Genomic DNA, 19,358 nt, shown 5'->3' on the forward strand with positions numbered 1-19,358 from the left:
TAAAATTTGTGTCTTTTATAAAACTTCTAGCATGTGAAAGGAGGAGAAAGGAATTTTTTTCTATTATTCGTAGGAGTTACTAGAAGCTTCCTCTCAATCTTCCAAGTTCAAAATTTACAAATTATCTTAAAATTCTATGTTTTTTGTGCCTCGTACATTGAATATTCCTGTTTTCTGATATCTTTCATCGATTACTGTGCACCCATATACCCACCTTCCTTAATAAATGATAGAACATAGATAGATACATAGATAGAATTTGTCTTTTACTTGAGCTTGCAGCTCTCCCCCTTTTTATAAGGCTTCTTCTACGTGGATCCTTCTTTGACCTCCCTAAGTAAAACTGACCACATCTTCCTACTACAGTGCTTTGTTTCTTTATGAATTACATTATGTTGCAATGTGTTTACACACAACATGTGAAACATATAATTTACCCACATTAGAATGAGAGCTAGTTAAGCTCAAATAGTTCATCATAGTGTTTCTGTTTCCCACAAGCTTAATAATACCTGAGACATAGTAATTACTCAATATTGAATCAATCACTCTCAAAAATTCATTATGATCATTTATGCCTTATTTTAAAATAATATTTAAACTATATTATTTGAAGGAGTCATCAATTATCTTTGTTTCTTACATCTCCTTATACAGTTGAATTAATTAATGAAATAATTATATAAGAAAATCAATTAACAATTGGTTTCATTGGAATTACTTACAGTTCATACTTATATTTCAAGAAACTTCTGGAAGAAATGAGTTCCCATTTTCACCTTACTCTTAACCTCTTTTTCTGATTTAGATAAGGGTAGCCAACATCTACAAATACTTTTTTGCTAAGTCCTAATTGTTTTTAGCTCAAGTAAGACTTAGAAAAGTAGCACAGTTATTGTTTCGTCATTCCTCAACTGATTAGCTCATAGAAAATGGGTTCAAAATGTAAAGGTTAAAAAAAAGTGTGACGGTAACAATTCACAGAATAAGAGAAGGTATTAGCAAATCCTATATCTAATAAAGGAATTTAATTCAGAATATATACTCTTATGACTCAATAACCAGACAATAAATAACCTAATTAAAAAAAAAAAAAATAGTCACAGGGTCTAACATTTCCTCAAAGAAAATATAGAAATGTCCAATAAGCACGTGGAATGATGCTCAACATCATTAATCTCTAGGGAAATATAAATGAAAACCACACTGAGATATCACTTGACACTAACTAGGATGACTATAATGAAAAAGACAATTAGCTTTGGCAAGGATGTGAAGAAATTGGAAATCTCATATATTGCTCATGGAAATGTAAAATGGGGCAGCCACTTTGGAAAACAGTTAGTCAGTTTCTTAAATACTATACATCAAGTTAACATATGACCCAACAATTCCACTCAGGTATATACTCAAGATAAATGAAAAATAGGTTCCCTTAAAAATTCCTCCATGGATGTGCAGACCAGCATTATTTACAGTAGCCAAAAAGTAAAAACAACTCAAATGACCATCAAATAATGAGTGGATAGATAAAATGTGGTCTGTCCATGCAATGTTAGAGTGTTCAATAGTGAATATTAATGTATGTTACAACATGAATGAACCTTGAAAATATGTTAAGCAAACAAAGCTAGTCACAAAAGACCACATGTTTTATGATGCCCAGAGACAGGCAAATGGATGGAAACAGAAAGTAGATCCCTGATTACCTAGGGCCAGAGGAGTTTGGGGCAATATAGGGAATGAGAGCCAGTGGTTATGATTTCTTTTGTGGTTATGATTCAGTAACTCTGGGAGGAAGCTAAAAGCCATTAAATTGTACCCTGAGTGAATTGTATGGTATTTATCACATCTCTATAAAACTGTTAAAAATACTTAAAGAATGATTGTAAAGGCAAAACTATTAATATGACTCTATATCACTAAAGCCTAGTTTTCTTATGGGATAACTTTTTAAAGTTTCTAAAGCATTAACTATGGCCTTTTTTTTTTGTTTTGATAGCTTATTGTTCCATTAAGATATACTTTGGTCTATTTTAAAGATGTTTAAATGTATTAACTAATATTTTCTTGTAAAGTTCATGGAATATTTTTTTACAAAAATCTTTGTCAGCATGAAGCCTGCTTAGTTTTCTTGCTTATAGATAAAAAGGATTCACTAGAGGGACTTCTATATTCTTTGATTCCTGATAACTAAGCTTCTCTACCTGAAGAGATGTTGAACATCTATTTGATTCTCTTAATATTTTAAGTATAAAGTTTAGATTTTCATTTAGTGCTCCCTTAATACTGCCTCATTTTATTATCTATAATAACCCTATAAAACAAATACTGTTATTATCCCAGTTTTACCTTTGAGGAAACTGAAGCTTACAAGGGTTAATTTGCCCAAAAGGCACTTGCAAGTTAAGGAGCTAGAGTTAAATCCAGAGATTTGGAGCTTGCCATCCTCACCCTATAATTCACACCATTCCTACATAAATACATGCTGTTTGTTTATGTACTAAATATGTAAATAAAACTATCCTAAAGTAGTTTGATTATAGTAAATAGCAGTACTTATGCTTAGATGTTTCCACTTCCCTGTGTAATTTCTTTTTTTCTGAATAATCAGAGTTTTAGACGTTATGAGGACTGGTTTCAGAGTAGAGTGGTGTTTAGTAAGCGTCATTCAAGGAGCTTAGTAGAAACTTGATTTATTTGTACATTGAACAGTTCCTTATCATGTATCAAAAAAGGTCACTGAAGAGGTTGGAGTGTTTCCATTGTACTCATCCTCTGACTCCCACTCTCAGTTTAACAGAACTGTTAAAAAACTTGAGGACAAGCTGTTTTGAGAAATGAACCTTTCAACTTCTCTAAATTAAAAAGCTGACTTCTCTGAGAACAAACAGTATGTGCTTGTTAAGTGAGTTGTCAGAGTGAGTTCTTCAAAGGTCTATATTTTGTCTCCATTGAATAATCTACTTTTTTTCCCAGTGGCTTAACCTCCTGAGAACCGGCGTGCTCCATTTCTAGCTCAGATAATTTTTAATATTGCTGATTACTTAATCCTGTTTGAAGATTCACCACCTCCTGCTGGCTTCTTTTTAGCAAGAGACATGTTGAGATTTGATTTCGCTCTTGCGGGCCATAGGGTGTTAATATTTCCACAGCTGAGTGTTAACAGTGTGTTCACCGGGTACTGATATTTCCATTAGAGAAGGCAGTACTGTCAGAATACCAGAGACCAAGGGCTAAGGTCTGTAGCTCTTGGCAGATGGTTGCTATTTTCTTGAACCCTGGTGCACAGACACAACTATTCAACTACTAATAATAAGCTGAAATTACCCAAGGAATTAGAAGGCAGTTCAAGGAAAGCATTCATTTAAAAATAGCAACTCTGAATTAGCATCAGAGGATTACATCAGAAGCTTAAATAAAAATTTGACAAGGTACTAGAACTTCCCATCCTACATGAAGTGAAATTATTGTTTTGCAGAAACAAGAGCAATACTTAATAGGCAGTGCCTTAGCTTTCAAAATCAGTTTCCCTGGAAAAATGTCCCATGAAAATGTTTGCATCAGACCACTGTATTCTTTATTGTAGAGATTAATGTACTAAAGTCATTCTTAACTAACATTGTAAGCAGGCCAAAGAGAATATGGAAAAGTTAGACAGCTATAACTTCCACATTTGACTAAACAATCAACTGATAGGTGACGATGTATCCTTTCCATTTATTTTTTGAGCAAAAATATGTGTACATGGAAACTGGCACACAGTGAATCAAAGAAGCAGAATAAGACATAGCAACTGTGTTTAAAGAACATACAATTCAGAGGGAAAGACTCAAACTGAAGATCACCACACAATGTTCTCTAGACTATAATCAAAGTGTTGAGTGCTGTATGCCCCCAAGGAAGAGAGAAACAGATTCTCTCAGAAAACGTAAGAAAAGCTTTGGAAAGGAATTGAATTCTGACTTGAAACATTCATAGGCATTTCCTGAGTGGAGAAGAGAGGAAATGGAATTCCAGAAAGAAAGACTAGATGGTCAAAGTTATGGAAGTTCGGAGAATAATGAGAGATTTACTGTAATATTAGAAGGGAATGGTACTGGGAGACAAGGTTGAAAAGGTTGGTTCAGTTTAAATCATTTGGGGCTCTATAAGTCAGGCAGTTACTCATAACTAACTTTATTGCACCCCATGGAATCTTAAAAATGGGACTCACACAGTCCGATTTATTTTGTACAAGGATAATTCTGCACATTAATGTAAAGTGTGAACTGTAAAAAAGAGTAACAGCAAGGATACTAGATGCAGGTATAGAAATAGTCTACTTGAAAAGTGGTCTGGGCCTGCTCTAGGCATCAGTAAAGATTTACAGAGCAGACTGGAGAAATATTTCAGAGGAAAGTGAACAAGAGAGGAAATAAGGAAGATTTTGAACTTTTTGATTTAGGTACATGATAGATAATTACATCATTAACCAAGACAAGAGTTGTGGATGAAAGAGCAAATTTGGGTATTGAAGTTAGATGCCATCTTCAAGGCATCAAAGAGGAAACAGAGAAAAATAATTTGTGCCTCTTGGAATAAGATTGATCGTAAAGGTGAGAAGATCACTAAAGTTGAAGGAGGTAAGAGAATGATTTTGATGTTTGGACTTCATATGTTTGTTTAAATAAAAGAGCTCCAAGCATGTTTACAAACTGAGATGAAAGATGCATGAGGAGAAGCTCAGAAAACAGGGATGGGTGAAGTGACAAAATGAGATGACACCAACACCCAACAGACTGGACCAAAAATGAAAATAGAGCTGTTATCAAGGAAAGAGAGTACCTTGTTCCTCTCAGTTGGGAGGGAAGGAAATATATGAATAGAATTATAGGTAACTATGGATATGGAGAAAGGAGTACAACAAGGCTGTATATTGCTACCCTGTTTATTTAACTTATATGCAGAGCACATCATGTGAAATGCTGGCTAGATGAGTTACAAGCAGGAATCGATTGCAGGGAGAAATATCAACAATGATATGCAGATGATACCACTCTAATGGCTGAAAGCAAGGACAAACTAAAAAGATTCTTGATGAAGGTAAAAGAAGAGAGTGAAAAGGCCGGCCTAAAACTCAGTATTAAAAAATTATGATCATGGCATCCAGTATCATCACTTCATGGCAAATAGAAGGGGAAAAGGTGGAAGCAGTGACAGATTTTCTCTTCTTGGGCTCTAAAATCACTGCAGATGGTGACTGCAACCATAAAATCAGAAGATGATTGTTTCTTGAAAGGAAAACTATGACAAACCTAGACAATGTATTGAAAAGCAAAGACATCATTTTGCTGACACAGGTCCATATAGTCAAAACTTCGGTCTTTCCAGTAGTCATGTGTGGATGTGAGAGTTGGACCATAAAGAAGGCAGAACAGTGAAAAATTAATGCTTTCAAACTGTGGTGCTGGAGAAGACTCTTGAGAGTACCTTGGACAGTAAAGAAATAAAACCAGTCAATCCTAAAGGAAATAAACCATGAATACTCATTGGAAGGGCTGATGCTGAAGCTGAAGTGCCAATGCTTTGGTCACACAATGCAAAGAGCCAACTCATTGGAAAAGACCCTAATGCTGGGAAAGATTGAAGGCAGAAGAAGAAGAGGGCAACGGAGGATGAGACCGTTGGATGGCATCACTGATTCAGTGGACATGAACTTGGGCAAACTCCAGGAAATGGTGAAGGACAGGGAGGCCTGGCGTGCTGCAGTCCATGGTGTCTCAAAGGATTGGACATGATTTAGTGACTGAACAACAACAACAAATGGATATGGAAGAGAAAAATGTGAAGGTTTCAATATTCCACATGAAGAGAGAGTCAAAGTGATATACTGAGAATGAAGAACTTAGAATTGCATAAACCAAATATATGAATCTTACTTTTGTGTATTTTTGAAGAGTTTATGGAGTTGCTTCCAACTTTCACAGTTGACAATATAATCTTTGAAATCAGACATATCTGTCTCTGTCACTTACTACCTGAATCACCTCAGTCAAGTTTTCTTACCTGTCAGTGGGAGTAATAAGTATCATGTGTTGTCCCTTACACGATAAAGTACTTATGAGAACTTTCAATAAATGTTACCAGTCAAGCTTGTCAACATCATCCTCTTCCTGGTATCTGTATTTTTAAAAGGGTTTAAAGTTTTCAGATTTTTTTCAATGCTAAATTGTAAATATCATAAATTCATGGGAACAATTTCTTTTCTAGTAAGCTTCACTAAGCTTAAAATCACTTGTCAAAACATATATGGTAAAAGAGCAAATTTATATTTGAAAATTGAATAGTGACTTATAGCTTACTTATTAAGCACTTTCAAAATATTATGTGATTGATCTACAAAACAGTCTCTTTAATATTGTCACCATCATGTACAATTTCCCGCCCCCCTTTACGGATTTCTACTTTATAGACGAAGAAATTTATATCCAGTTTGTTTATCCATTCACTCAGTAGATACTTATTGATGGCCTGTTCATGTTAGACACTTCTTCAGGCCCTAAAGCTAGTATATTAAGCAAAAAAGAAACATAATCCTGCCTTTATGGAGTTGTAGTCCACTGGAGGTGGGGAGAAATAGGCCCTTACCAAATTATAAATGTAAAATAACAGGTGTCATAACAGCTCTGAAAGAAAAGTGTGTGGTTCCATGATAACATAAAACGAAGGATCCAAATCTTTCTCCAGAGTGGGAAAAGTCTTCCCTGAGGAAGTTATATGTTTGATTTCATATCTAAGATGAGTGAAAATGAACTGGTGAAAGGGGAGATAAGAGAAGAGCTCCATGGGAAGACAGGAGCTAGGAAATGAAGAAACTGCATTTAGGAAGTGAGAAGAGAGCCTACTGTGGGCAAGAATTCCTTAGAAGAAATGGCATAGCCATCATAATCAACAAAAGAGTCCGAAATGCAGTACCTAGATGCAATCTCAAAAACAACAGAATGACCTGTGTTGTTTGCAGTGTAAACCATTCAATATCACAGTAATCCAAATCTATGCCCGGACCAGAAATGCTAAAGAAGCTGAAGTTGAATGGTTCTATGAAGACCTTCAAGACCTTCTAGAACTAACACCCAGAAAAGTTGTCCTTTTCATTATAGGGGACTGGAATGCAAAAGTAGGAAGTCAAGAAATACCTGGAGTAACAGGCAAATTTGGCTTTGGAGTACAGAATGAAGCAAGGCAAAGGCTAATAGAGTTTTGCCAAAAGAACGCAAACCCCCAAAAACTGGTCATAGCAAACACCCTCTTCCAACAACATAAGAGAAGACTCTACACATGGACATCACCAAATGGTCAATACTGAAATCAGATCAATTATATTCTTTTCAACCAAAGATGGAGAAGCTCTATACAGTCAGCAAAAGCAAGACTGGGAGGTGACTGCAGCAAAGATCATGAACTCCTTATTGCCAAATTCAGACTTAAATTGAAGAAAGTAGGAAAAACCACTAGACCATTTGGTTATGACCTAAATCAAATCCCTTACATTATACAGTGGAAGTGACAAATAGATTCAAGGGATTAAATCTGATAGACAGAGTACCTGAAGAACTATGGATGGAGGTTCATGAAATTGTACAGGAGGCAGGGATCAAGACCATCCCCCCAAAAAAGAAATGCAAAAACACAAATGGTCGTCTGATGAGGCCTTACAAATAGCTGTGAAAAGAAGAGAAGTGAAAGGCAAAGGAGAAAATGAAAGTTATACCCATTTGAATGCAGAGTTCCAAAGAATAGCAAGGAGAGATAGGAAAGCCTTCCTCAGTGATCAATGCAAAGAAATAGAGGAAAACAATAGAATGGGAAAGACTAGAGATCTCTTCAAGATAATTAGAGATACCAAGGGAACATTTGATGCAAAGATGGACTCAATGAAGGACAGAAATGGTATGGACCTAACAGAAGCAGAAGATATTAAGAAGAGTTGGCAAGAATACACAGAGGAACTATGCAAAAAAGATCTTCATGACCCAGATAATCATGATGGCATGATCACTCACCTAGAGCCAGACATCCTGGATTGTGAAGTCAAATGGGCCTTAGGAAGCATCACTACAAACAAAGCTAATGGAGGTGGTAGAATCCCAGTTGAGCTATTTCAAATCCTAAAAGATGATGCTGTGAAAGTGCTGCATTCAATATGCCAGCAAATCTGGAAAACTCAGCAATGGCCACAGGACTGGAAAAAGTCAGTTTTCATTCCAATCCCAAAGAAAGGCAATGCCAAAGAATGCCCAAACTACCACCCAATTGCACTCATCTCACACGCAACCCAATCCAGTATTCTTGCCTAGAGAATCCCGTGGACAAAGGAGCCTGGTGGGCTGCTGTCCATAGTGTCACAGAGTCGGACACGACTGAAGTGATTGAGCATACATGCATTGGAGAAGGAAATGGCAACCCACTCCAGTATTCTTGCCTGGAGAAGCCCAGGGACAGAGGATCCTGGTGGGCTGCCATCTATGGGGTCGCACAGAGTCAGACATGACTGAAGCGACTTAGCAGCAGCAGCAGCACATGCTAGTAAAGTAATGCTCAAAATTCTCCAAGCCAGACTTCCACAGTACGTGAACCATGAACTCCCAGATGTTCAAGTTGGAGTTAGAAAAGGCAGAGGAACCAGAGATCAAATTGCCAACATCCACTGAATCATCGAAAAAGCAAGAGAGTTCCAGAAAAACATCTATTTCTGCTTTACTGACTATGCCAAAGCCTTTGACTATGTGGATCACAATAAACTATGGAAAATTCTTCAAAAGATGGGAATTCCAGGCCACCTTATCTGCCTCTTGAGAAATCTCTATGCAGGTCAGAAAGCAATTGTAAGACCTGGACAGGGAACAACAGACTGGTTCCAAATAGGGAAAAGAGTACATCAAGGCTGTATATTGTCACCTGCTTATTTAACTTATTTGCAGAGTACGTCATGAGAAATGCCAGGCTGGATGAAGCACAAGCTAGAATCAAGATTGCTGGGAGAAATATCAATAACCTCAGATGTGCAGATGACACCACCCTTATGTCAGATAATGAAGCAGAACTAAAGAGCTTCTTGATGAAATGCAAGAGGAGAATGAAAAAGTTGGCTTAAAACTCAACATTCAGAAAACTAAGATCATGGCATCCAGTCCCATCACTTCATGGCAAATAGATGGGGAAACAGTGGAAACAGCGGCAGACTTTATTTTGGGGGGCTCCAAAATCACTGCAGATGGTGACTTCAGCCATGAAATTAAGAGACACTTGCTCTTTGGAAGAAAAGTTATGACCAACCTAAGCAGCATATTAAAAAGCAGACATTACTTTGCCAACAAAGGTCCAAAGAGTGAAAGGTATGGTTTTTCTAGTTGTCGTGTGTGGATGTGAGAGTTGGACTATAAAGAAAGCTGACTGCAGAACAATTGATGCTTTTGAACTGTGGTGTTGGAGAAGACTCTTGAGAGTCCCTTGAACAGCAGGGAGATCCAACCAGTCTGTCCTAAAGGAAATCAGTCCTGAATATTCATTGGAAGGACTGATGTTTAAGCTGAAACTCCAATACTTTGGCCACCTGATGTGAAGAACTGCCTTATTTGAAAAGACTCCAATGCTGGGAAAGACTGAATTTGGGAGGAGAAGGGGACAACCGAGGATGAGATGGTTGGATGGAATCACCGACTCAATGAACATGAGTTTGAGTAAACCCCAGGAGCTGGTAATGGTCAGGGAAGCCTGGCATCCTGCAGTCTATGGGGTCACAAAGAGTTGGACAGGACTGAGCGACTGAACTATACTGAAGAGAGCCAGTATGCCTGGAGTACAAGGGAGGAGTGTGTGATGAACAGGTACCTTCAGATGGAACTAAATCACGTTAGGGTCTTCTAAACAGGGCCGTGTTAAGCAACTTCGTCTTTATTCTGAAAGCAACATAAAGGCATAAATAATTCTCAGTGAGAGAATATTTTGAATTGATTTTCATCTTTCTGAGATTACTCTGGTTTCTAAGTGAAGCATGGATTTGTTAAAGGAAGCAAAAGTAGATGAGAGAAGATGAGATAAGTTATGGAAGTAGTCCAAGGATCAGAGAATGGCAAGTCAGCCTTAGAAGGTGGTGGTGGTGGTGGTTGTTTCGTTGCTCAGTCCTGTCTGACTCTTTCTGAAACCGTAGATTGTAGCCTGCCACTATCCTCTGTCCATGGGGTTCTCCAGGCAAGAATACTGAAGTGGGTTACCATTCTGTTCTCCAGGGGATCTTCCCCACCCAGCAATCAAAGCCATGTTGCAGGCAGATTCTTTACTGCTGAGCCACCAGGGAAGCCCTAGAAGGTGAGTGGTAAGGTAATGAAATGAAGAGAATCAAAATATTTAGACATAAAAATGACAGGACTGAATGGGAAGGCGTAGTGAAAAAGAAGAGTGTCGAGGATTACTCCTAGGTCTCTGTCTTTGGTAAGTAAGGGGATAAAAGTAACATTCCCTAAGATGGGGCACACTGGGTGACACATAAACAATAGAAGAACAAGAACTCTGCAGTTCAGACTTTGTATGTTGGCTTTGAGGAATGCTTGAGATGACCAAAGGTGTTCAAGAAAGGTATCTAAGCTGGAGACCCCAACATGGAAATCATCCAGTGAAGGATGGGAATTAAGTCAAGAGTGCAAATAAATTTGTTTAAGGAGAGGTCTTAAGATAAGAAAAGATCCCTTCATATTTATTTATTTATTTGTTTGTTTGTTTTTAGAACCCTTCATATTTAGACTCAAAATCCCTTATTCTTTTTTTTTCCCCACAAGATAACGAATAACTTTATTCTCAATGAGTATTTTTTGGTTATACTTTGGAATTTAAGTACACATTATTATTTTTTTCAGTCAGATGCCTATTGGCTAGAATTATAAAACTCTAAAAATTTTAAACTACTTTTTATTGGAGTATAGTTGCTTTATGATATTGTGTTAGTTTCTGCTCTACAGCAAAATGAATCAACTATATGTATACATATGCCCTCTCTTTTTTGGATTTCCCTCTCATTTAGATGGTGACAGAGCACTTGTTAGAATTCCCTGTGCTATACAGGAGGTTCTCATTAGTTATTTACTTTATACATGTTAGTGTATATATGTCAGTCTCCCAATTCATCCCATCCCCTTCCCTCCATGGTGTCTATATGTCCATTTTCAGAAAGAGAAACATATCATAGATATCACTTATATGTGGAATCTAAAAAAAAAATGATACAGATGAACTTATTTACAAAGAAGAAATAGAGACACAAACATCAAAACCCCTTATTCTTTTTCTTAATGTCATACTGCTTTTGCTTGTAATGTTCAATGTGTCCAAACACAAACTCTCTCTATTATGCTTTCAATATACCATTTGCTTTAGGTAGTGCCTTTCTAACCTCGTCTAAGTAAAAATCAAAATGCAATCATAAAAAGGAACAAGACCAATAACTACACTTTAATTATACATGATAATTTTAATTAGGTAATTCGTTAATACCATGAGTAGATGGCTTACCCAATGGCTCAGTGGGTGAAGAATCCGCCTGCAGTGCAGGAGACACAGGAGACGTGGATTTGATCCCTGGGTCGGGAATATCCCTTGAGAAAATGGCAACCCACTCCAGTATTCTTGCCTGAAAACTCCCACTAACAGAAGAGCCTGGCAGGCTACGGTCCAAAGGGTTGCAGAGAGTCAGACACAACTAAGCGACTAAGTACATGTGCACACATGACTATATAGTCATTTCCCGGTATCGTTGTGCAAGTCCATAACTATCCATCAGGAAATATCTGAACAGTTCCTTTGTTTGTTTGGGCCTAGGACTCATTCTTATTCCTTTTGGTTCATGGCTGAACCAGTGCCCCAATCCAGATACCTAAATTACACTACTCACTATTATGTCTCTATTGACCCATTTAGAATAAAATTAAATTAAAAAATACACCCAAATAAGTCTTGTGCCTATTATATAAGCATAGATGATAATAGCTAGTCAAAAGATTAGAAGGCCTTGATAGAAATATTGGCCTAGTATTCTGGATATTTAGAATCTAGTTTCAGTATCAACCAGTGAATGACCTCAGGAAAATAGCCCAAACTCTCTGAGTTTCAGTTTCTTCATGTATACAGTCAGGAGGTTGAACCAGATCTCCAGGTTTCCTTGAATTCTAATATTCTATAATCATGTGAACAATTTTGAAAGAACATGAATTATTCAGTAGATAGAGGTTGACAATCATCTTAAAGAAGCCTTATTCACCTCTTTTCCTAGAAAAAAAATTTCTTCTGTCATGTCTGATTGTTTTTAGTGTTAGAAAAATAGCAAGGATGTTCATATTGACATTTTCCTTCCAAGCTGATGCTGAGTGTGTCATCAGACTCAATACCTGTTGGAAAAACAGTTCTGTACTTCTGATGGTTTTCTAATTCCAACCTGACATTGGTGCTTTTAGGCTGAATAGCCTCATGGCATTCTGCATGAATTCTTACTGTGTTTTCTGAAGTCTGACATTTCTGTTACACTTAAATTTGATCTCAGATTTCTTTGCTTTTCAGTTTACTCCAAGTTGCTTTTTTTTAAAGGTCAACATTTGTTACATTGCATTTGGCTTTCACCTATCACTTCAGAAGTTTTTGAAGTAAGCTATTGACCCTATATCATTTTTCAAAGTAGAAAAAGAAGAGAAAAAGAAAGTAAGAAATAAGTAGAAATGACAAAGTAACAAGCCAAATGGGAAGAAGTTGAAAGATGTATTTTTCTGTTGAAATTTCACTTCATAATTCCAGTGGTCCTATTGAAGCTTGTCTGAATCCGTTGTGATATTCCTATAGCCCTCTGAGATGAGAGGAATTATACGTTTAAGGAAGAATGACAAGTCCCAAGTCTGATGTTGGTAAGATGACTTTGAAGCCAATTTTTCATTCATGGGAGACATAGGTTGATGTGCTGCTGTCTTAGAAACAGGGCATGGGTGCTGATCCTTTGACCAAAACTACGTTGTACATCCAAAGTTTTCAAAGTCTACGGTCTACAGTCCTAGAGGTCTACAGTCCTCAAGATGTTTACAGCGATGTCACATGGTCAAAATTGTTTCCAAAGTAGTTCCAGACATCATTTCTTTTTGTCATACTCATTTACTCATGAGTGTAGAGTGGGGTTTTCCAGAGACTGCATGATATGCAGTATTACAACAGAGTTAATGCCGAAGCAGATAGGAGAATTCAGCTGTTTTCTGTTAAGCCAGACATTAGAGACGAAAATGGTATAATTCTTCTCACTATTTTCTTTCAGAAAATACAGCTATATTTTTTTAGAAACATATTGTTTATGTTAACATATAATGAACTTATTAATGTCACTTAAAATGAATTGATAAATATTTCTTAAATGTCTTGGTTTTATTTTTAATTGATAATTATTTATAGATAGAGGCTTTCCAGGTGACTCCCCGGTAAAGAATCTTCCTGCCAAAACCCAGGAGATGCAGGTTCGATCCCTGAGTGGGGACAATCCCCTGGAGAAGGAAATGGCAACTCATTCCAGTATTTTTGCCTGGGACATCCAAGGGACAGAAGAACCTGGTGGGCTACAGTCCACATAGTTGCAAAAAGTCAGACATGACTGAGCATGAACACCTGCCTGCATAACCCACATAAAAAAAACTCTTTGGAATTGTCAGGCGAGTGTATGCTTCTCGGTTCTTTGTCTCATCACAACAATGATTTGGAGCGACGGACATTAAAGCCCTCGGCGCATCACAGCTCTCAGGTCTTGGACAAACCGTGTCATAGCTCTTAGACAAATCAGTGTTACAGCTCTATTTTATTTAGACACCGCCATTTTGGACTCTTTTTCCCTATTCTAACTACCTAACAGAATCGTCTATAATTTTTAAGGATCTCAAAGGGTCCAAAAGAAATTGAAGAACTTCTACTGAACAGCAGATTCTAACCACTGGTCAGTTTCTGCTTCTCCCTTGAGTCAAAGAATTACATGAATATTTGATATGCTTCCTTTCCTGCCCATGTAAAGATTGCAATTCCAGCTTAATTTTCTGCTTGACTTTCAACTTTGTGTTTACCCTACAGTATTAGCAAAATATAAAATTGATATCTCACTGAAGTTTCTTTGAAAAATGTTTGTCTTGAATTTGCTTTCATTTCACTTAATGTTTTCACATGTTGAGGTTTTTAGCCATATTTCTTAGATTCCTTTATTCAACTCTTATAGCCAGTCTGCAAAGAGTATTTTTTTCTTTGTGTCCAAATGTCCTCATTGGACAACAAGCTATTTTTAGGTAAAATCCCTTAACAATTACTGTAGCGAGTTTTATATTTTTCTGAGGTATGGTATCTTGCCCTTTTAGAAATCCTTAAGATGCAATTATTAGCTCAGTTCAAAAGCAACTAAACCCTGAATATATAGAATCACTGTTCAGGAACCTCATATAAAACTGAATAGTAAGCCAGTCTTAATGTTTTTGCTTTTGACCATAATTGTAGAGGTTTTTTTTTTGTTGTTGTTGTTGTTGTTGTTTTTGCTCCTCTCTTCAGACATACTTTGGAAGTTAAATTAGATAGCATAAAGTTAATTAAATGGACATTTAAAAATTATGAATAACCTTAAATAAGTGATTATTTCACATGGACTCTTTTTATTTCTAATTTTTTTAAATTTCATAGTAAATGAAAATTTGTTTCACTTACCTGGTCTCCTCCCCAACAAGTAATGAATTTTATTGATCTTATATCTTTTTAATACCTTAAAACAGATAGATCTCCATTTATTACATTTTAAATTATCTATTTTCTGATTGATTATGAGGAAAGGAAAGTGAAGTCACTCAATCATTTCCAACTTTTTGCAACCCCATAGCCTGTAGCCTACCAGGCTTCTCCACCCATGGGATCTTTCAAGCAAGGGCACTGGAATGGGTTGCCATTTCCTTTTCCAGGGGATCTTCCCAACCCAGGGATCAAACCCAGGTCTCCCACATTGCAAGCAGATGCTTTACCCTCTGAGCCACCATATTATAAGGAAGTTTCTGATAAATGTAAATGAACGAGGACCTAATTGACATCAGCCTGATGAATCCTTCTACTGAGACTTTTCTTTATTCCCCAGACTCAAGGTGTTATGTCCATGACTACAGAAATTAGTAATCCCAAGGTTAGCAGGATCACTAGAAAGTGGCTCTAGTTTATTATCAGCAAAAATTATACTTATTTTTCAAGCACACCAGGTCATTGGAAATTACAATAACCTGGCTTGTGGAAAATTCAAAATAGATTGAAGTTCTTCTGATACATATGACATTTCAGTGTGTAAATATCACACCACAGTCAGAGAACTAATATGAGTAGCCCTCACCTCATTGAGGAGCGAGTTACTGAGCATGAAATGCCAATAGCTATATCCCCAAAGAATGTTTAAATAGTTGCAGACAACATCACAGGGAAGAAAGGCCAGGATTTGTGGAACATATCTGTCCATTGATCTGTGGCTGAGTTCATGGCCCTGAAAAGATATTAAGCACAAATTCTCCAGGGGTAGAGATCCCTATTTGGGCCTGTTAGTTAAAAGAATATTCTAAATCAAGTAGAAAATATGAGGCTTGTTCTTTCACTCTACAATGTGTATTCTTAAAAGAATACATGATTTGGATCTTTGTTCTAGTGGTAATAAATTTGCAATTATTTATTTTCAATTTATTTTAAAATGTGCAATTATTTGCAATTATTAATGTATTTTCATAATTAATTGAACGAGACTTACTTTTAAAATTACTGTTTTTTAGTAACCAATAAAACAGTCATATAGAAAGTTTAAAAATCTTTAAAAACTAAGCTTTAAAAAAGAAAACTAAAGTCATCCATGACATTTCCATCTAGAAATTTGATATTCATATTTTGATCCTTCCTTTCTATCTTTTTTGTTAAGCACACATGTTTCATTATACTCTCATATTATTAAATATTATTTTAATATTTTAATGACAGCATGTATTTTATCATAGAGTCATAGAACATTTAACTTAAGTGCTTATTTTTAGATATTTACATTATTTCCAGTTTTGTTTGCATACATATATCCTCACACACATTTTTTATTATTTCTGTAGGATAAATTCCCAAAGTAGAATTGCTTGATCAAAGAATAAGCACATTTTAAAGATTCTTTTTATACATGTTGCTATATATTGCCAGCAATGTATGAAAGAGTCCCATTTTCCAGGAACTTCACCAACACTGCCAGCATCTCTTTTAATGTAGCCAACTCTTCCTAAAATAGTCAGATTCAGGTTATATTTGGATATGCTTTAATGTCGTTAGGCCTTAGTCACATCTCAGGATGTCATGTGGTTCATTTCTTGCCAGTTTCTCTTCCAATTTCTTCCTCAACTTCAAGCACCAGTAATGAATAAAAAGAGACATCCCTTTCTATGAAAATGCAAAAACATTCTTCCCAACATTTGTGTGTATTAATACAAATACATAATATTCCTTTTGGACTGTTCTATAAAGATATCATGAGTTTTTTGTTCTCCTATTCCTAAAGAGCCTGAAAAAAAAAAATTCTCTTCCTACACCATCGAATTTGTTTTTGTCTTACAGTTTCGACTGTGAGGGGAAAAAAATCTGGGATTTGTATGAGTGCTATTTGTGGAATTGAACCTCCTGCTACCAATATATAATATATAAATGATCTCAGAGCACAAGAAGCATAGTATGATTTTCCTCATTATTATTATTGTGACCAATGCTTTTATTTTATTTTTTTGGCCGTGCCACATGGCACGTGGGATCTTAGCTCCCTGACTAGGGATTGAATCCATGCCCCGCCCCCGCCCTCCGCCCCAGCAGTGGAAGCATGGAGTCCCAACCACTGGACGGCCAGGGAATTCCTGTGATCAGTGTATTTTTATTAATCACCCAACACGTAAGGAAGGTGGTCCTGAATTCTGGAAATAAAAAAAGAGGATAGACCAATCCTTAGCTACAGTATATTCACTAGTTGAGGAATGAGGATACATATTAATAAAATGATAAATTCTTTCACGCACTGTCATACCCAATTGCCCAGTGGAGGAAACACTCAGTGCCCTGGGAGTTAAGAAAAGTGATTGCTAAAGACTGGCATAGTGGCCTTCAAGGGAATATGATCCACAGCTTGAAGGAGAACTAGAAGTTCAAGAAGAGAAGGGAGGGTGTTCCAAGCAGAGGTTACAGTACTTACAAAGGTGGCAATGAACGTAGCATATTCAAAGTAAAAACAGCATACAATGAGCCAGGGCAGTTTATTCAGTATCGCAGTAGTACAAAAATCTGGAGTGTTTGGCTAGCTTTTAGTATGTAAATAAATAGTATGGGCCTGAAAGTTTCTTTGAAAATAGAAAACCATTTACTGTTTTATAGGAAATGAATTTACAAAATAATTCAGGAAATTTTATAAGGTATTACTATTAAAAATGCTAATACCAGTGTGAGCCAAGTATAACCTAGCATAGATAATTGCAGAAGAAACTGAAAACAAGCATAGAGTACTTCCCTGGTGGCCCGGGGTAAAAGAATCCGCCTGCCAATGCAGAGATGCAGAAGACATGTGTCCGATCCCTGGATAGGGAATATGCCCTGAAGGAGGAAATGGCAACCCACTCCAGTATTCTTGCCTGGGAAATCCCATAAACAGAAGAAATGGGCAGGCTACAGTCCATGGTGTCGCAAACGAATCATACACAACTTGGTGACTAAATAACAACATTGATGCAAGGGCCATTGGGATAGAAAAATCAACAGAACTTGGCAACTGATCAGATGTAAAGATAAGAGACCACTAGAAATTCCACAAACTTTTATTCAATTACGCTTGGACTAGGGATGTAAATGAATGAACCTACCCTCAACCTTGTGTTTAGAATCCCATAGAAAAGGGGGTGATTCTAGAAAGTGGCTGAAACAGCTTCACCAGTAAATTGATGCTTGAACTTTGTCTTCAAGGATGAATTGAATTTCACCAGATAAAAAGGAGGGGGATGGGAATTAAATGATGAGTCTTTAGCAAAGAGGGAGAAAACATAATTATTAAAATTTCAGACCTACATGACTGGAGAAAGATGATAACACAGACTGTGAGACAGAAGTCTGGCAGTAGTGATGCTTCAGATAGAAAGATAACTAATTCAATTTAGACATTTATGAAATATGTAGAGTGTCCACCAATCTAGAGATAATGGGGACAGTAAGTGAACAAAGCAGGTAAAATTTTTCTGCTTTCAAGGACTTTACATTCTAGTGTTTAGAAATAAGCACATGATTAGAAATACAGTGTTTAGCAAAAAGTTTTATTTTGTTGTGATGTTTGTTTTCTGTTTTTCCTCCTTTGCTGTCATTCACATCAGTAAGATGAAATAGGCACATAGGAAAGCAAGGATGACTAGTATCTGACCTAAGTCATCACTTAGGCAACAAAATGTACCAAGTAACTATTCCCCCAAGACTTCAAAGTGTCCTCAAACTGACCTTGATGTCTACAAGCCTCAGACAAATGGTTTAGTAATTGAGAGCAATAAATTAGAGTCAATCACATTTAGTTAGGAGAAAATAAAGTCTTAGTGTGCTAAAACAAGCTGACCTTCTTCCAGCTTTGCATTTTTATTACACCCTTTCTTCTTTCCATCTGTGCATGATGCTATGCTGAAATCTGACCTTAGTGGTACTTCATGAGATGTGCCTGGACTACAGTCTCAGTAGGTCTTATTGCTAGAATATCCGTAGGGAAAATATTATTGGAAAAGTATATGTAGATCAGAAGTAAAGGTTTTGAATGACCAACCTTGGAAGTGAAATTCTTGTTGCAATTAAAATGCTCAGTTTAAATGAATGAAGAGAAAATATGTAACCTGTTTAAGCACCACATTTCAAACTGCTATCAAGGACAGTTGGGAAAATACTGAGTGGTGCTATTTTTGTCCTTCACACTATAGCTGCATGTATTTCTTTCACCCTTAAGTAACTGGACATGCTGAAAAGAGACTGGGCATTAGAGACTAAAATGTTCTGACCTCCACAGTCTTTAGAGCTCTCACCTGAAAGGCATTCATAGTTCCCATGCAAAGAGATTCGAGGGTCTTATTTATTCTTTTCTTTGTTTCTAAGTGAATTGCTCTAAACTGTTCCTTCGAATTTTAAATTGTGCATATTAATTTTTTTTTAAGATTTGTTTATTTAAAATAATAAATAAGGGTGTTGCTCTCACCAAAACCCTTGTTATATTTATTTATCATGTCAAAGCAGCCTGGTGTCAAATTTATATCTAGGCACTTTCC

General features: G+C 36.6%; 1 protein-coding gene across 1 annotated transcript in view; it reads left to right on the plus strand.

The window, feature by feature from the left end:
* PIK3C2G (phosphatidylinositol-4-phosphate 3-kinase catalytic subunit type 2 gamma) overlaps window positions 1-19,358 on the plus strand; it is a 410,590-nt gene that overhangs the window by 143,869 nt on the left and 247,363 nt on the right. The gene's annotated exons all lie outside the window — the stretch shown is intronic.

Source organism: Dama dama, chromosome 22 (genome assembly GCF_033118175.1).
Source record: "Dama dama isolate Ldn47 chromosome 22, ASM3311817v1, whole genome shotgun sequence".
NCBI classification, from domain to species: domain Eukaryota; kingdom Metazoa; phylum Chordata; class Mammalia; order Artiodactyla; family Cervidae; genus Dama; species Dama dama.